Here is a 19,930-nt window from a genome sequence, read left to right on the forward strand (position 1 = left end):
ACCTGAGCCGAAGGCAGACACTTAACCAACTGAGCCACTCAGACTCCTAATTTTTTTCTTTGTTAAAAAAGAAAAAAAGAAAAGAATTGAACCTTATATAATCTCTGTTTCTGTATGGTATTTTATATGGTTTCTGTCTTTGATCTCTCTAGAATTTGTTTTGATATAAGGTATGAATTAAGGATCTAACTTTTCTTTTCCTACTAAATGCACCAAGGGGTTGCAATGCTATTTATTTAATCACTAATTTTCTTCATTGACTTGAAACACCACCTTTATAATAAAATAATGACATTTATAGCTGTGTAGATTTTTGTGTCTGTTTATGGGCTTTTTATTTTATTCAATCGATGTATCTGACACCTATTACACACTTGTAATATTTGTACCTTAATATCAGTATTTGGAATCATATTGATATCCTTATACATTTCCCTTTTTCTTATCTTACTTACCTTCCCAGGATCAGTCAACAAATTATTCTCTTATACAGTCTTGAATAATCTTCTTTTTTGACTTTCATTATTTCATGTTCTCTTGGTTTTTTTTTTTTTACTTCTGTCCTATGTATTCATTTTTAGTCATCTGCAAATGAATTCCTCCTATGTCTAACAATTAAATGTATTTTCTATAATAGACATATGTGAAAGAAACTTTTTGTGATGACTATAGTAAATAAAAAGTTATTCAAAATACCTACACCTCAGAAGTACCTAATTCAGACTTCCACTTTTGGCTATTAAGAGTTAACTTGTATTAGACCAATATTTCCATAATGGACAACTGTAAATGTTTTTTAGATAAAAAATAAAGACTGTTCATAATCATTAGGGAACAATCCGGATGGCATTCAGAACCTGAGAAACCAGGATCCCAGATAGAAGGAAAATGCATTGAGCTTAGCCTAACATTTGGTGTCACTATTCCCCTTGAAGTGTTTTTGTTTTTAAGTCGTAGCTAAGAGTGAGAAGTCAAGCAGAAAGCAGCAACTAAAAAGCCGAGAAAACTAGCAGAATTTTCAGCACTCATGGTATGAGCAAGACAAACTTCAATTCAGGACCTACCAAGGATGAAGCCCCTGGAAGTTACCTTAGATACTCAGTTGGGATTCCTGAATAGTTACATCCTACAAATATATAGGATAAACAGAAAATCCTACAAAGGATAAACAGAAAATAGATTATCCCTCACAAAGATTGAAACCCAGTTTTTCAACAGCTCAATCCACACTGGATTAAGGTGATCCACTGCCATATCAAGCTGACAGCCAGAAACAGATGTAAATCTATGAAGAAAGAGGACATCATCTAGAACTTCAATGTGCATACGCCTTGTCTGGCATTAAAAGTAAAATAAAACAAAATTCCTGTAAGATGGGATAATGTATTAAATAATTGAAAGCAACAGAGAAATAGGCAGTATAAATAGACCCACAGGTGATACATATATTGGAGTTACTAGACTTAGACTTTAAAATAGTTTTAATATATTTTTAAAATATATCACAGAACATATACTTTCAGTAGATAGCTGAAATCCATAAATGAGCAAAATGGATATCCTAGAATGCACAAATAAGATAGCTAAAATTAAGAAATTAATACATTGTTTAATAGCAGATTAAAGACAGCTGAGGAGAACATTAGTGAACTGGGAGAAAAGTCAATATAAGATATCTGGACTGAAGCGTGGAGAGGGCAAATAAGATGAAAATTCAGAAAAGAGCCTAAAAGATATATGGAGATGATTTTTAAAAAATTAGAATATTTGTACTAAGGTCTCCAGGTAGAGGAGAGAATGAGACAGAGTCAGTATTTGAAAGAGATAATGGCTAAGAATTTTACAAATTGGAAATTAGAGTCATCACTGATAGATTTAAGAACTGTTACAAACACCAAGCAAGAAAATACAAAGGAAATGGCATCAAGGCATATCAGACAAAGAGACCATTGTAAACTGTCAAAAGGAAATGGAGCCATTACTTTAAAACAGGAAAATAAGAGCTACAAGACAAGCAAGCCAAAACCCGAAGCCAAGTATTAAAATGCTGCAAGAAACCTACTGCTAAACAATGAAATTATTTTTCAAAAATGAAGGTGAATTTAAGATTTTTGAACAAACAAAAACAGAGAATTCTTTCCTCATAGATTCACACAAAACTATTACAATAAATTCTATAAGCCAAGGAAAATGCTGCATAAAAATGTTGAAAAAAATTTTTCATTACTGTAAACTGTGTCATTACATGGATGAATCATAATTTATTTGACTATTGCTATGAACCGAATTTTTATGTGTCCCACCCCCCCAGTTCATATGTTGAGGCCTTACTCTCCAACGTAGAGCCTTAATCAAGTTTGGATGAGGTCATGTAGGTGGAGGTAGAGCCACTATGGTGGGATTGGTGCCCTTAGAAGGGGATGAAGAGACCCAAACTCTTGCTCTCTCTTCCATACATGAATAAATCCGGAAGAAGGCCCTCACCAAAACCCGACCACATGGACACCCTGATCTCAGACTCCCTGGCCTCCAGAACAGTGAAAAATAAATGTTTGTTATGTAAGCCACCTAGTCTATGGTATTCCACTTAGAGCAGTCTGAATTGACTAAGAAACCATTGATGGACATTTTATATAATCCAGTCTTTTGCTGTTAAAAACAATAATTCAATAAACTTGTACACATGTCATTTGGCAATTTTGCCAGTATATCTGTAAGATATTACTCAAAGCTGAACTACTAGGTAAAGGAGTATGTACATTTCTAATTTTGATAGACATTACAAAATTGATCTCCAAAAAGTTCATGCAATTTATACTCGTACTGTTCGTGTCTGAGGATGCCTTTTCTCCTATCTGCTCTCCAACAGTGTGAGTTTTCAAATATCTTTTCATTTCTTAAAATAATAGGTTAAGAAGTGATATCAGCACTTTTATCTAGCATATCTTTATAAAATAAAGCAGGTTTTAAAAAATATTTAAACACCCAATATTTTTTATTCTCTGAGAATGGTCCTCTGCCCATATTTCTTTATTGCTCTTCTTTTTCTTATTGATTTGAAATGTCTCCACAAAGATGAAAGAAGTTAGCTATTTGTCAAATGTGTTGCACTTTTTCTTACTTTTTGTCTTAAGACTTTATATGTTTTTATGCAGATATTTTGATTTTTATATGGTCAAATTAATCATTCTTCCCCTATGGTGTCTGGGGTTTATGTCCTATAAAGCATTCCTAATTCTAAGATTATTATGGAAAAATACTCCCATATTTCATTTTAAATCTTTTATGGCTTTACTAAATCACTGATATTTCAAACCTAATTTGATAAAAGGAACATGGTAGTGCTTATTTTAATCCATCTTTTACCCACCTCTATTGCATATATTTTTATATCAGCAGAGTTTTAATTGCTGTGACATTATAATGTCTGGTAGGATTAGTCTTTATTTCCTTTTTTTCAAAGTTGCTGGCTATTCTCAGTAACTTGTTTTTTCTCTATAAACTTTAGAATTAGCTTGCCTGGTTTCAAAATTTAAAGAACTGCCATATTTACAATATTGTCTCCTCTTATCCAAGAATATAATAAATCTTGGCATTTATTCAGATCTTTTTTAATGTCCCTTAGTAGCATTTAAAATTTTTTGTTATATAAATATACTACCCTTCTCATTAAGTTTTTCTTTAGTGTCTCACATGGAATGTTCCTTTTAAATTTGACTTTTATTTCCATTATATTTTCTAACAGGTTGCTGTGTATCTATAGAAATGTAATACATTTTTATATATCTAGCATACTTACTGGTTTCTTTGTGTCTAATAACTTGACAGTTTATTCTTTTGCTTTTTTTAGAATAGAATAATACTTACCTGCATTAATGAAAATACTGCATTCTCCCTTTAAATGTTATGCTTCATATTCTTTCTCTTGCTATTTACCTTGGCTAGATCTGCCAGAATAATTAATGATAGTAGCATTTTTGGGTTTAATATGAATGTTTCTATTGTTGAAACATTCAGTCTGATTTTAGCTTTTGGACATGTATATACAAACACACATAGATACATGTTAGTGTTTTACATTATATATATATATATATATATATATATATATATATATATATATATACCCATGTATATTTATTCATCATAATAAGTAGATATCTCTGTTCCTATTTTAATGGGAATCTCTTAAATGGATGTTTTAAATCTTATCTAATACGTTTTAGTCTATGAAGATAATAATTTTCCTCCTGCCAGGACATACTAAATGGTGGATCTTAATAGATTGCTTTATATTAAATCATCTTTCCATCCCCAGCAAGAGCCTATTTAATCACGGCAAATATGTACTTTCGATTCTACTTGCTAATATTTTATTTAGAATTTTCTTTTGCACTGCTATCCCATGGTACTATCAGTCCGTACACTTACTTTGTCAAGCTGGTTTGGGCGATAACAAAAGGAAGCATTTTCCCTCCCTGTTTGCTGTGAATGGAGCAATACCACACAGATCAATTTGTTATAATTGTTTTTCTGTGAGGCAATCTGGTCATCAACTTTTGTTTCTTTTAAAAAGAGGAGGGCAGGCAGGGAAGGCCATCTTACCACAGATGCTTTCACCTCCTCTCTCCCATTCTGCTGGCTTGTTCTTGATGGACATGGTGCTTCCTTGCATTTTCTCAACTATGTCAGTCTCTCTCCCCTCCCCTGATATCAGTTATTTATTTTTATGATGTGTCTATGATTTTACTTTTTTAAGTGCAGACCTAGTTCTGTTGACCCATTCTCATTCCCTTGCATTATTTCTCTTTCAGCCATATGCCTTTTCACTTCTGCCTTTACTTTCAACTGCTCCTTGATTACAGTACATTGTGAAGATGCCTATTTGAGTTTCAGAAGATATGAAGTATATTTATAACATCTTCTTCTGTTTCCTATGTTAAGACATTTTCAAAGTTAGTGTTTGCTCTTCAGTGACTCTCTTCCCTTGGCAGCAAAATGTTTTCCAAAGGCTCCATATTGTTATTCTTGTTTCTATTTCTTTATTACTCATTTTCAAATAGAAGAGATCTATGTAGGTCTTACATTTGTTGTCAGATAAGGTAGACACGATTTTCTCATAGTCCCTTGCATTCTGCTTGTTCAGTGACATACTTCACCTTCTTAGATCTAGACCCAGAAACTAGGCTGATTTTCATATACAGTCAGTATTTAGCTAAACTTCAAACGTCAGAAAGGTGGGGACAGGGATTATTTGAGTAGCAGACTTGGAGACCCGTAACACTTTCCATAAGAATGTCCTTAAAGACACACACACGCCCACACCCCCCAACACACCCATACCCTGCATGTGTGCTTGAAAATAAAGAGTAAAAATAGACCTTCCTTGGAAATTTTCTACTAGCATTTTTATTGGGGATTTTTTTTTTTTAGGTAAGAATAAACTAGTAGTATGTATGCACTTCATTCTGACCCAGAAAAGAATTATTGGCCAAAAGAAGATATATAAAGCTTTGAATGACCTCTGGAGATAGCATCTAACATTTGGTTGTCCAAGTCATTCTATCAGGACATGAGGTGAAACTTCATGCATAAACATCAGTGTGCTTCCTTTGCCTTTATTCCTTTGCCACACCAACATCTAGTCTCTTCCCTTGCCTTTCTTTCCTTACTACACCAGCATCTACTCTCTTTCTACATCTATCAGAAGATTACAATTTCCAGGAAGCAAATGCTGGAAATAGTGGATGATGGGTTGTGCTTTATGTTCTAGAAAAGGTAGTCATATTAGGAAAAGTGCTATTGATGGGACATCAAGAGGAAGAATCCCTGTATTCTTGAGAGATGGGTGGTTAATGTATACACACACACAAACACACACAAATATAAGTTTAGAACTTGGCCTTAATTTATTAACATGTCTTCACAAAAGTGAGTATTTTTTTCCTATTTGAGAACATGTTGTGCCAATGTTAGGAATATCCAGAATTGAATAGAAAGAGCACATTATACTTCATTAAATTATAATTCAGAAAAAGAAGTTGTTAGCTTAGCCTATGAAATCTAAAAATAATAAACTTATCACATCTCCTAATTTTGTGTGAGAAGCTAAACTACTTCATTCAATCTCCAACTTCACATTTTCTTCCAATTAAATGGAGATGAGAATATTGAGCTAGATCACTGGCAAGTGATGAGCCAAAATTTAGAAATAATTGCAACTTAAGTATATAACTTTATATAAATGCTATGAGAAGCTGAAAACAATGAATAATCCATAACGAGTATTGGGTTTATACTTCCATTAAAGACTATGTTCCCTCAAGCCTTGAATATTCCATGAACAATTCAATTAATCTTTAATATATAGCAGACACAATAAAAGTCACTGACACGTTGTATACAAAGCACTTCATAAAATAATATTTTTAAAAATTACCTAAATTATATTTTAGCTCAACTTTTCATTTTCAAAAATTAGATTTTGGCTCACCTTTTCATTTTAAAAAGTGGTAAGTGCAAAAAATGGATCATTTTTTCACATACTATAACCTAGTTTTAGTTTTATGTATTTTTAAGACTTAGTGACAGATGAACTCACTCTAATCTATTATATATCATACTTTTCTACCTTTCATATTGTCATCCAAAAGTAAAATAGATAAATATAAACTTTTATTTTATAAAGAGCACTGATCATGTCAACAATTTCAGTCACTCTCCTTTCACCTCCTCTTCATTCCAAGTTCTTAATGATCTTCAATCATAACTTATGGGTGCATTTACTCAATGGTGCCTCTTGTCAGGGTTCTTTTAGCTATATGAAAAGAAAAATTCTGTGGTCTGGTTTTATGATGAATTTGAGAATGGAGACTACTGGGGAGCTTTCAGGCAATAAAACTGAAAGTTTTCTGCATCAAGAATGGACATGTTTCTGTTTTTATATTATAAATATTATTTATTATATTTATAATTTATTTATATATGGATACATATTGGGGCAGTGGTGCCTAGAGAATCAGGAGTAGACAGCTGCCAATGTGCTTTGACTTAAATTATAAATGATGGTGAGGCGCCTGGGTGGCTCAGTCGTTAAGCGTCTGCCTTCGGCTCAGGTCATGATCCCAGGGTCCTGGGATCGAGTCCCACATCGGGCTCCCTCCTCAGTGGGAAGCCCGCTTCTCCCTCTCCCACTTCCCCCGCTTGTGTTCCTGCTCTCGCTATCTCTCTCTCTGTCAAATAAATAAATAAAATCTTAAAAAAAACCAAAAAAAACCTTTAAATTATAAATGATGGCATAAAATAAACACCAAAAAAATATTAAATTCTACACAGATGTATTTGATTGCTTTCTATGGAAAAAATAACTACCAGGTACTGAGGATATTTTAATCAACATCTCATGCTAAAAGGAAAATCTATATCACACAAATTTTTCTTAGATGGCTGAAAGATTGAAAATTGAAATACAAAACTTTTAAAATCTATAGGATTAAATTTAGAATGATCTTCTGGTAATATTTTGGAAAAGACCAGCATTGTTAAAATAAATATCATTGGTCAAAGAGCAGTATCTGAAGTAGAGTATATTTAAATCTCATCTACTGCTATAAACTTGAGTAATTTAAGTTCTTTTTGCTTCAGCCTCCTCATCTGTAAAATAGAGGCAATAACATTACCTACCTCAAAGGTTGTTATGAGGATAAAATTTGCTCAACTATGTAAAGAAATGAGGACATCTGCAACATGGCAATGTGCGAGTCAACTGGGACCCAGAGTGAGGGGTGGCAGTTTTCATGGGCATGGTCTTATTATAGTCAAAAATGGAAGTACTCAGAAGGACAAGTGGAAACATGGGGATAACTCTAAAGGCCTAGATACATCATATATTCCACTTGCCAAAACAAGTGCCATGGCCAAGCACGACTTCAACATGTCAGAGAAATAGACAATTTCCGTGCAATTGTTGGGGTAAAGAACAATTATTTTGGAAATATCAAACATACTACACTTGGTAAAACCACCATTTACAAGATCGGTTCTTTGGGGTTTGGTGTGGCTGTTTGAGTAAAAAAGTCAAGATTTTTGTGCATAGGCTTGGTTTGGGATAGTTTAAAAGAAAGAATCATGAAATCATTTGCCTTTGAGGAAGTGAAGCATAAGAGATTTTAAGAAGTGTGACTTTGATCTATGTGTGCCCTTCAGTTTTCAAGAAAGGCAAATAAAAAAGAGTTATTTTGAGAGTATTTTTTGCTTGCTGTTTCTTTGATTATGCCATCAGTCTGGGCCTGGAATGTATGAACAGTAGCAACCAAGTCACTATAATGCCATAAGCTTTTTAAAAGAATTTACAAAGTAATAATTTTAATATCACATTCATTTTGCCATACATATTCATCATGCATATGTAACTGCTGGTGATGATTTGGCCTATAACCTTGTTAAGTTTTCTCTAATATATACAGATAGAGCCAAATACACATATTTTTATATGAGAAATGTATACATTTTATATAAGAATATTATATTTATTTATAAATATATATTGACATATGTAATATATAGGTTATATATATATATGTAAAGTATTCATTTAACTAAATAAGTCATATTTGTCTTTATAGGTCATTATGTGTAGATCTCCTTAATTCTTTATAATAACTGAATACTATTCCATGGAATGAATGTTCCATAATATATGTGTGAACTTCCCCTTTGTGGAATTGCTTACATTTTTTGATATCATGCACAATGCTGCAATAAACACTCATGCATCTTTATATACTATTTCTGTAGTTTTTGAAGGGAGAATTCCTCAGAATGGAATTGCTAGATTAAATAAATAATTTAATAAATAATTTAATTAGATTTTTTACAAGTTTTTGCCACAGTATTCTACAAAACTATTTTTGCAAATTTGCTCTCGTATTAACTGTGTTTCAGATTGTATGCTAGTAGTGCATGTACTCAACTTTTAAAATGTTTTCCAATCTGATAAAAAAAATAGTATCTGGTTTGTTTTATTTTGCATTCATAATGTTTTTAGATGAAAATGATCTTGGCATTTACTACTATTCTTCCCCATTCTCTTTTCTCCCTTACAAACCTAGATTGGAATTCTGAGAATTATCTTTTTCAGAATCCCTTGCCAGAAGCATTCCAGTTAAAAGTCTGCCAATTAGAATCTTCTTGCAGTATTTGGAAGGTGTAAGGTAAACAGAAGTTGTTCTTCCTCCGTCAATGGTAGGCAAATGAATGAGCTTAAATCAAAGTGAGGGGTGGAGTAGTAGGAGGACTCCAGGCTTGTCTGATCCCTTGAACACAGTGAGATAAATATCAAATCATTCTCAATACCCAAGAAATCAATCTGAGGACTGACAGAACAAATTGCACAACTAGAAGGAGAGAAGAGGCCACATCATGGAAGGTAGGAGGTGCAGAGATGTGTTTTAAGGGAGAAACCGATCTCTGGTGCTGCAGAGGCAAGGGAGCCACAGGGAGAAAGAAGTGCACAGGGGATTGTACAAGGAAAACATGAGGGATCTAATCAAAACAGATATAAGTAATATTCCTGATCAGATTTTAAAGCAACAGTCACAAGGATACACACTGGGCTTGAGAAAAGCATAGTAGACACCAGGGAGTCCCTAACTGCAGAGATAAAAGAGTAAAAACTAGTCAGGCAGAAATGAAAAATGCAATAAGTGAGATTTAAAACCAATGGATATAAAGACCACAAGGATGGAAGAAGCAGAAGAATGAATAAGTAATATAGAAGATAAAATTATGGAAAATAATGAAGTGGAAAAGAAGAGGGAAAGAAAAATACTGGATCACAAATGTACACTTAGGGAACTTGGCGACTCCATAAAACATAATAACATTCATATCATAGGAGTCCCAGAAGAAGAAGAGAGAGAAAAGGGGGCAGGAAATTAAGGCTGAAAACTTCCCTAATCTGGGGAAGGAAACAGACATCCAAATCCAGGAGTCACAGAGAACATCCAACAAAATCAACAAAAGCAGGCCAACACAAAGACATACTGTAGTTAAATTTGCAAAATATAGAGATAAAGAAAAAAATCGTAAAAGCAGCAATGCAAAAGAAGTCCCTAACTTACAAGGGAAGACAAATAAGTTTAGCAGATCTCTCCATAGAAACTTGGCAGGCCAGAAGAGAGTGATATTCAATGCGCTGAATGGGAAAAATCTGCAGCCAAGAATACTCTTTCCAGCAAGGCTATCATTCAGAATAGGGGAGACAAAGAGTTTCCTAGATAAACAAAAACTAAAGGATTTGGTGACCGCTAAAGCAGCCCTGCAAAAAATATTAAAGGGGACTCTGAGTGGGAAAGACCAAAAGTGAGAAAGGCAAGAAAAGAACAGAGAAAATTTCCAGAAACAATGACAAAAACATGTAATAAAATGGCACTAAATTCATATCCATCAATAATTACTCTGAATGTAAATGGCCTAAATGCTCCAATCAAAAGACATAGGGTGTCAGAATGAATAAAAAAACAAGACCCATCTATACGCTGCCTACAAGAGACTCATTTTAGATCTAAAGACAACTGCAGGTTGAAAGCAAAGGGATGGAGAAATATTTACCATGCAAATGGATGTCAAAAGAAAGCCAGAGTATCAATACTTGTATCAGAAAAACTAGATTTTAAACCAAAGACTGTAACAAGAGATGAAGGACAATATTAATATCAGAAGAGGCAGATCAATAAAAATATTGTCATGCATAAAGAAAGTTATTTCATAAAGATAAAGGGATCAATCCAAATATACCTGTAGCATTCCTAAACTTTTTTCTTTTTTGTTTATTTTTTTTTACAAACCCTTGTGTCAGCAGTCCTAAATATTTATAAACTTATGAGCAAAATTTGAAAATAATGAAGCAAAAACTGACAGATCTGTAAGGAGAACTAAAAAAATTTCATAATTGCATGAGGGAGATTTCAGTTTCCCTCTTGCAAAATGGACAAGTATACTATATAATGGAATACTAAATCAGTAAAGGTATAGAAATTTGAACAACACTCTCATGTAACTTGACCTAATAGACATTTCTGGACAATGACAGCAGAATACACATTATTTTCAAATGCACACATAACATTTGCCAAGACTGTCATATTTGGAGCAATAAAATAATTCTCACTAAATTTAAAAGGATTTAAATCATATAAAGTATGTTGTTTGACTACAATGGAACAAATTAGAAATCAAAAATAGAAAGATCTCTGGAAAATCCCCAAATATTTGAAAATTGTTTCAGTCAAAATTTTCCAAAGACACAGAATCAATACACTATATTTGTATCTATCTTTGTATCTATCATCTGAGTATCTATATCTATCATCTATCTATCTATCTATCATCTATCTATCTATGTATCATCTATCTATTATCTATCACCTATCTATCTATCTATCTATCTATCTATCTATCTATCTATCTAAATGTTCATCCATGTTTCCATGTTGTACCATGTATTAATACTTCATTCTTTTTTATTATACCAATGATCCTTGACCTCTTTCAGACTTAAGGGGTCCTTTTGAGAATCTCCTGAAAGTTAAGAATCCCCTCCCCTGCAAACATACATATATAACAATTTTTAAATATTCCTGGATCCCTTGAATCACATCCAGGAACCCATATATATATTAGAGAGAAAGAAAAAGAAAAAGATTTTAAAGATTTAACTCATTGGTTCATGTAATTGTGGAGACTGGCAAATCTGAAATCTGTATTTCAAGCCAGCAGACTAGAAATTAAGGAAAGAGATGATGTTGCATTTTTGCATCTAAAGGCTGCAAACTCAGGCAGAACTTTTATGTTGCAATCTGGAGGCAGAATTCCTTCTTCTTCGTGATACCTGTCTTTTCTTTTAAGGCTTTCAACTAATTGTATAAAGTTCACCCACATTATGGAGGATAATCTGCTTTACTTTGAGTCAACTGATTGTAAATGTAAATTACACCTAAAAATTACCTTTACAGCAACATCTAAACTAGTGTTTGCCCAACAAACTATGGTCACTACAGTCTAGCCAAGTTGACATATAAAATTAACTTTTTTATAGAAAAAAGAAAGTAAATTCACAGAAAGTAAACAACACACATCTAAATTACCCATCAGTCAAAGAAAAACATCAAAAAGGAAATTAAAAATATGTTTTTATCTGAATGAAAATTAAAACACAATGTGCTAAAATTTGGGGGATGAATGAAAAGCAGGCTTAGGGGGAAAATTATGCCACTAAACAATTTATATTGGGAATGAATGAAGATCAGTTTTCATCTTAACAAACTAGAAAAAAGGAACAAAGCAAATGAACCAAAATTAAGCAGAAGAAAAGAAATAATTGAGGTCATGGTGAAAATCAATGAAATATAAAGCAGACCCAAATTCTAGGCCTGATCTCCTATTTGAGAAGATCAAGAAGATTGATAAACCTCTATTTCAACCAATCAAGAAAAAATAGATGACACAAATGATCAAGATCAGTTAATCAATCCATTCTGTTCCATTGATCTGTGTGTCTATTCTTTCACCAACAACAAAATGTTCTTTCTTTTCTTCATTACTATAACTTACATGTAGTCCTGAAATCAGGTGGTGTGAGTCTTCCACTTTGATCTTTTTCAGAATTGTTTTTATTATTCTGTTTCTTTGTCTTTCTGTTTATATTTTAGAAGCTACTTGTGAATATTTAAAAAAAATCCAAAACCTTGGGGTTTTGATTAGAATGGCCTTGAATCTATAGATTAAATTGAAGAGAATTTATATTTTAGCAATATTGTGTCTTCAAAACATAAACACAGTGTATCTCTCCACTTATTTAGGTTTTCTTTGATTTCTTTCATTAATGATTTTTTTTAGTTTTCTGCATATAAATTCTGTACAAACTTTGTTAGCTTTATTCCTAATGGTTTCATATTTAGAGTAGCTAGTGCAAGTGGTATTTTTAAAATTTTAAATTCCAGTTTTGCTAGTAATTAAGATTGTGATTGACTTTTGTATATTGATCTTGTATCATGAAACCATTCTAAAAATGGTCTTTAGTTCCAGAAACTGTTTTGCAGACTTTTTTGGTTTTCCTATATATATCATCATAAATTTGGACATTGCAGCTCTTTGTGTAATTACAAAGGTAAGAAACAGTACTATATCTTTCAAATAACTTATATTTGGAAGAGAGATTATCCTCTTTTAAAAAGGAAGTAAAATCCATATAAAATTCTAATCATGATAAAACTGTAGCCTAACTGATGTTTTTAAACATATCTAAAGAAAATGTTAATAGATATGGGAATTTAGAAAACATAAGCCAAAGGGCAAAGTGTTGACATTTAGAGACGAGTAATTAAACAACCATCATATTTCAGGGATGATAGACACTGAATTTTAAGGAAAATGAATAAAGTTTCTGTTGTAGACAGGAATGATTCATCATATCTGAACATGGCCTGGATGAAATTACCTCCATTTGTCTGATTTCATTTCCTCCCAGCATCATATTGATTATCGTTTGGCTTCAGGTTCTGAAGTCAGAGTGCTTTGGTTCTCTCCAGCCCCAGCATTCAATAGTTAGCTGCAGGCTTTTCAGTATCTTTAAGTTACACTTCTCTCATTTGCAAAATAAAGTTAAAAATAGTACTTACCTCATAGGATTGTCATGAGAATTAAATAAGATAATATAGGCCAATATGCTAAAGCACGCATCTCATAAGCAAAATGGACATGGCAGATATGTGAGTTATCACTGTTTTTCTTGGCACTCTTCTTAACATGGCCAGATGAGAAAACCCCAGTAGCTGGAGGCTATGGAATACATTGTTGCTTCACAAACCCTGGGAGCTTCCCAGGTGTAATCTGAAACATGCTCCACAAGGGGAGGAGGAGGGCAGGGAGACACCAAGGAAAGAGTCAGGCCACTCCCAATTGGTAGAGAGAAGGTTTACTAAGTGAGGGAGTTTACTTAGGAGGCTTATCTTGGACAGCCAAAAGATGAGTAGATTTCCACACCTGTCTGCCAAATCTTTATAGAGGCCTTAACTGGATTCATTTACATACACTATCCGGATGGTCTCAGCAACATATTGCTCTCTCAAGGCTATGTCCTTGAGAATGGCTCCCATTGTGAGAACAGTGTGGGGAGAACTTACATTTCAAGCACTGGGGAGGGGTGAGGAGATTCTAATTGCCTGGGTCCAGTTCTCCAGTTAACTGGCAGTCACATCCCCTCGATGATCTCCTCTAACATGTACCAAAGGCTGTGGGAGCATAGGGGGAGTGGAGATGACAGTGTGTTTTCCACATGAGGAAAGTGAACGGTGGCAATTAGACTCCTTTCCTGGGGCTTCCCAAATGGCTCAGCGAGAAGCAAATGGGCACCTACTTGTGCCGAGGACATCAGCAACCAAAAGTAGACTGTAACAGCTAGTAAGACCTTCCTTTACTCCCTTCTCTCCAATGCCTCCTTTCTTTTCCCAACCCTGGAGATGCTTGAAGGAGGAGGGACATCGTGGGGCAAGAGGAATGAAAATGTCCACCACAGGGCCCCTGCTTTCCATTTGATATCTTGCACGCACTGGCAGTGAAAGGTTGAGCACTGAATTATCTATAAGATGCAATCAACTGGACTTTTAACATCTGAAAATGAATGCATGGCTATATATTCTGCCCAAAATGTCTTAAGAGACCAAAAAGGAAAAGTAAATTATTGAAGAAAAAATAAAACATTATCCTATTTGTACTCTGCCAAAAACAGACTGGGCAATTAATAGGTTTTTGTAACTAGAAACAATTTTTTTTTCCTAATTGGGAACTCTTATTTTTTTTAACTTACTTTTTCATGTCAAGAAAAGTGCTTTATTTTTCCTTTCATCATATTAATGAAGTGTTGAAAAAATATATGTAGGATAGGAAGCATAATAATAAAATTAACAACACAAACCAGCTGAAATGTAAGAATTAGAAGGTCACAGATATCTGCTAAGTGCTCTCTCCTATTGCATACACCTGTTTCTGCCCTAGAAGTCATTGCTCTCCTCCATTTGTGTTCACATATCTTTGTGTAGCAAACATTGTCAGTGCCCCACCTACATCCTCTTGGCATTCACCATTCCTATAAATGCAGATGGAGTATTAATGGCAAGTGTCTGCAATGCTCTGCCTAGGGGATTTCTCTGGAGTGGATAAAGCAGGTCAGAAGTTCCAGAGAACTTACTTTTTGTTCTTTTTTAGTATAATTTAACACACACACACACACACACACACACACACACACACACACACATCCCTCTAAGCAATATATTGTTCGGTTTTGTGGTATCATGTATGTGATATTATATGTTATGTAGTTCTCTGGACCTACTCTTTCCATTCAACATCAAGTTTCCAAAATTCATCTTTTTTTTGTGTATTTGTAATTCATTAATTTACTACTATGTACCCTCTCTTGTGAATAAAGTTGAGTCAACATAATTTTTTTCATTCTCATTCTTCATTCATTGATTGATATTTGGATTGGTTCCACCTTCTTTCAATTCTGAACACAGTGCTGCTAAGAACATAGTTATGTAAGAATCTCAGGGCACCTGTGCAAAAGTTGTATAACAGTGTATGAGAATGTTTATTCCAAATTACATTCCAAAGTGGGTGTCGCAATTTACACTCCCTCTGGCATAAAAATTCCCATTGAACCAAATCCTCTGTAACATTCGGTCTTGACAGATTTCTTCATTGCTTTGTAGTGCTGCCTTTATTGTACCTTAAGTTCTCATATCTATATAGATCTGTCTGGACTCATTGGAATAGTCCGTGGTTCATTTATATGTTACTGCACCAATAGCATATAACATTTATTACTATTTTGTAGAATATCTTAATATATCTGGTAGAACAAGTTTCCCTTTTTTGTTTTTATTTCTTATGTTTTTTTAATTTTAAAGTAATCTGTTTAATTATATTATAACCATTAATGGAATATCTGCCTCAATAATTTCATTCTGATAATAAAAAATGATGGTATAATGATGGCTTAAAGCTAGTTCAATTGCAGTTTTAGAGGCTTACTTATCAAGAGTGAAAATAGAAGATTATTAAAAATAGCTAAAAAGATAACATGTGTCATAGTGCTTAATGTCTCTGTAACTGTTGGTAAGGCTTACATCTAAATCTGATGCAGAATTCTTAATGGCACCGAAATGGTTCTTTTCTCAGCCACATGGTATATACTGGTACTATGAGTCTAGAAGAGACTGGCTATGGGTACTACTCCTTGTCTTCAATTGTGACTGTGTATTATCAGCAAATGCATTTTGTATATTTTCTAGAAGCATGTCCCCTCCATGAACAACATCCTCCAGACATGTAGCAGCTTCCTGATTTTCTTCTTCCACCTTATACAAGCTAGCAGCCTGTAAAGCAGCTGTAGATTCTTCACTGGGTAATGAATCTATCAAAACATCAATGTCTTTTGCTGTTCATGCAATCAGTGCTGCAAAAAACCGGAACATATTCTCCTGTAGGATTAGCTGGTTGATCTTTGTTAATTGCTGTCTGAATATTAGTAAAGAAAGCAGGAGGGCTACAGCGCTACAACACTCCGATGGCATTACAAAACCCATCTGCAAGCCAATTCATCACGTCCTGCAGTTGTGTGAGCCCATCCGCCATGCCTCCACAAGCTAAGGGAGGCTAAAGCCCCTCTTTTGTTTTTAAAGGTCGAATTAACTATTTGTGGAACATTTCTTTCTTTAAAATAAATTTTAGAGTAATTATTCCTCAGAAAATACACCAAATTTTGTTTGTGGTTCCCTTGAACATTTAGGTTGATTTAGACAACTGTGACTTCTTATAGTACTGAGACATATCATCCAAGAGCAGGGAACACCTCTCTTCTTCATGTAAATCATCTTCTATGTTATTTAGAGCTTTGAAGTTTTGTCCGCAGAGATTTTATGTATTCTTTTAAGGATATTCCCAGGAAATTTATTGTTATTGTTGCTATTGCGTTATCCTCTTGAAGTTAATTTCTGTTTGGCTATTGTTGGTGTAGAGAACCAAATCTCTCTTAAGTAGATGTTCACATTATCTGCAAATTATGTCAGTTTTATGTCTTACCTTCAAATGCTTTATATTATTTATTTTTCTTTCTTTATAGTCTTTGTCAGAACTTCCAATAGCATGTTTAATAGTAGCAGTGTTAGTACTGTTTCTCATCTTAAAAGGAATGCATTAAAAGTTTTTCTATTAGGTACAAAGTTTGTTGTAGGTTTTGGTATATATAGCTTACCAAGTTAAATATAGTTCTCTTTTTTAAAAAAAATTATTTATTTATTTATTTATTTATTTATTATCTATCTATTTATTTATTTATTTTTGGAGGGAGGGAGAGAGAGCATGGGAGGGGAGGGCAGAGAGAGAATCTCAAACAGACTCTCCACTAATCGTGGAGCCTGACACAGGGCTTGATCTTATGACCCCAAGATCATGACCTGAGCCAAAATCAAGAGTCAGACACTCAACCAACTAAGCCTCATGGGTGCCCCAAGATAGTCCTCTTCTATTCCTAATTTGCTAATGCTTTTTGGAAAACCATAGCTTGCCTTTTAGCAAATGCCTTTTTAGCCTCAATTGTAAAAATTACATATTTTTCCCTTTAGTCTATTAATATCATGAATTATAATTGATGAAATTCAATTCATTTTAAATTATAAGACTATTGACTGGATGTGAAGAGGGAAATATGATGTTTAGAGCTGCTATAGCTTAGGGAAAGACCTTATCTAACAATGAAGTCAGCACACAGAAAAAAAGCAGAACAAATCTAAGAGAGTAAGAGAACTAGATCCTGATAATATTGTACGTCTTGTGGCATGGCATCAAGACACACATGAACTCAGTACCCCCCTAAACATTTGTTGGGTAAGCCAAAAAATTATCTGAAACCAGTTTAGGTTTGCTTTTGAGGTACTTGATTTGAAAACATTACTCACATTATTCAGGTCTTATTTTTTTCAACTATCTAACACTATGTATGAAATAGCCAATTCTATCTTCATAATTTGGATGATGCCTTTACTTTGACATCAATTTGCAAAAATTCATGAGTCTGTTGCTTAACAATGCTCTACTTCTTTGTCTATTTTATTCCTATACCACTGGCATTCTCATTTTTAAAAATTGACATTGCTTTTTTTTTTTGATTTTTTTTTATTTTTAGGTAATCTCTATATCCAATGTGGGGGCTCAAACTCACAACTCTGAGATCAAGAGTTGCATGATGCTCTACTGACTGAGCCAGCCAGGCTCCCCTATATTGCTTTTTAATCCTATTTATTTTTTAAATGGTTCGAAGTGAGAAAGTTTAGAATTGAATTCATTAAAAATTCTCCTTCAATTTCTAACTCCCAATCACAGTGTTTCCCATTTAGAATATCCAGTTTGACAGATTTTCTGTCTATCCTCCCTAAGAAATTTAAGTAAACACAAACACATTATAAGCCAAAAATAGTATACTATAAAAAGCGATCTGCACCTTGCTTTTTTAAATAGTGTATCTTATAGATTATTTCACTTCAATATATAAACGACATTGTCATTATTTTTTTATAGTTGGATAGTATTTCATTGAATGAATATATTTTCATTTGTTTTACTAACCAATCTTCTATTGACAGACATTTGGGTTATTTCTTTTTTTTACTATTATGAACAGTTACAGAATGAAAACCTTATACACATGTCACATTGAACATGGAAGTGTGTATCTCTAATATACATTCTATATTTGAGTCAGAAAATATATATATATTTTTAAAGACATTAAAAATACATATTTAATTTTTAAAAATATTGTGAAATTGCCCTAGCTTAAAGTTATACATTTCATATATCAGGCAATATATTTGAAAACATCTATTTTTCCAAAGCCTATTATCAATTTTTTTTATTGAAGCATAGTTGAAACACAATGTTACATTAATTTCAGGTGTACAACATACTGATTTGACAAATCTATGTCTAAAATAAAAAATTTTTAGTTTTTTATAGAGATGAATGAAAAGTTTTATCTACTGTAATATTTTAAAATCAACTTTATTGAGATAAAATTTACATATGACAAAATGTACTCATTTTAAGTGTAGATATCAATATGCTTTGATAAATTTGTACATCTGTATAATCACCTCCATGTTAAAGATAAAAAATATTTTTACCACTCTAAGTGTTCCCTTGAGCCTCACCCAAGTGAGTCCCATACCCATCTTTTAGCACCTGGAAGCCATTGATCTCCTTTCTGCTACTATATAATAGATATGTTGTTTGTCAAGGTTCACATAAATGAAATTGGACAGTATATATTCATTTGTGTCCAGATTCAATCATGTTTTTGTATTTATCAGTAGTTCATTTTTTTTATTGCTGAGTAGTATTCAATTGTAAAAATATGGTTCATTTAATCTACTCATGGATATCTGAGTTATTTTTAGTTTTTGACGTTTGAATAAAGTTACCATAAACATTTGTGTACAAATTTTTACGGGTACACATGTTTTTCATTTTTGGCGGGGGACCTTAACAGTGGAATCTCTGGGTCAAACTTTATTGTCAGATGGATTGCCAAATGGAGCAAAGTGGTTATACAATTTTATATTCCTATCACTAATATAGAGAGCGCCAGTGGCTCAACATTATTGCTAACACTTGGTATCATCAGTCATTTACATTTTGCCATTCTCATGAATGTGTAAGTTATTTTGTTACAGTTTTAATTTGCATTTCTCTGATGATGAAGGATGTTGAGTATCTTTACCTATTCTCATTGACCATTCTTACATCTTCTTTTCTGAGTTTCCATTCAAATTTCTGCTACTTAAACAAATTTAGTTGTTTATTTCTTACA

General features: G+C 33.2%; 1 protein-coding gene and 1 pseudogene across 1 annotated transcript in view; both read right to left on the reverse strand.

Annotated features, from left to right (window-relative positions):
• The window catches only part of SNX7 (sorting nexin 7), a 675,036-nt gene that overhangs the window by 156,822 nt on the left and 498,284 nt on the right, over positions 1–19,930 (reverse strand). The gene's annotated exons all lie outside the window — the stretch shown is intronic.
• Positions 15,291–17,262, reverse strand: LOC116643922 (annotated as a pseudogene).

The sequence above is a fragment of the Phoca vitulina genome, unplaced genomic scaffold (genome assembly GCF_004348235.1).
Source record: "Phoca vitulina isolate PV1807 unplaced genomic scaffold, GSC_HSeal_1.0 scaffold2, whole genome shotgun sequence".
NCBI classification, from domain to species: domain Eukaryota; kingdom Metazoa; phylum Chordata; class Mammalia; order Carnivora; family Phocidae; genus Phoca; species Phoca vitulina.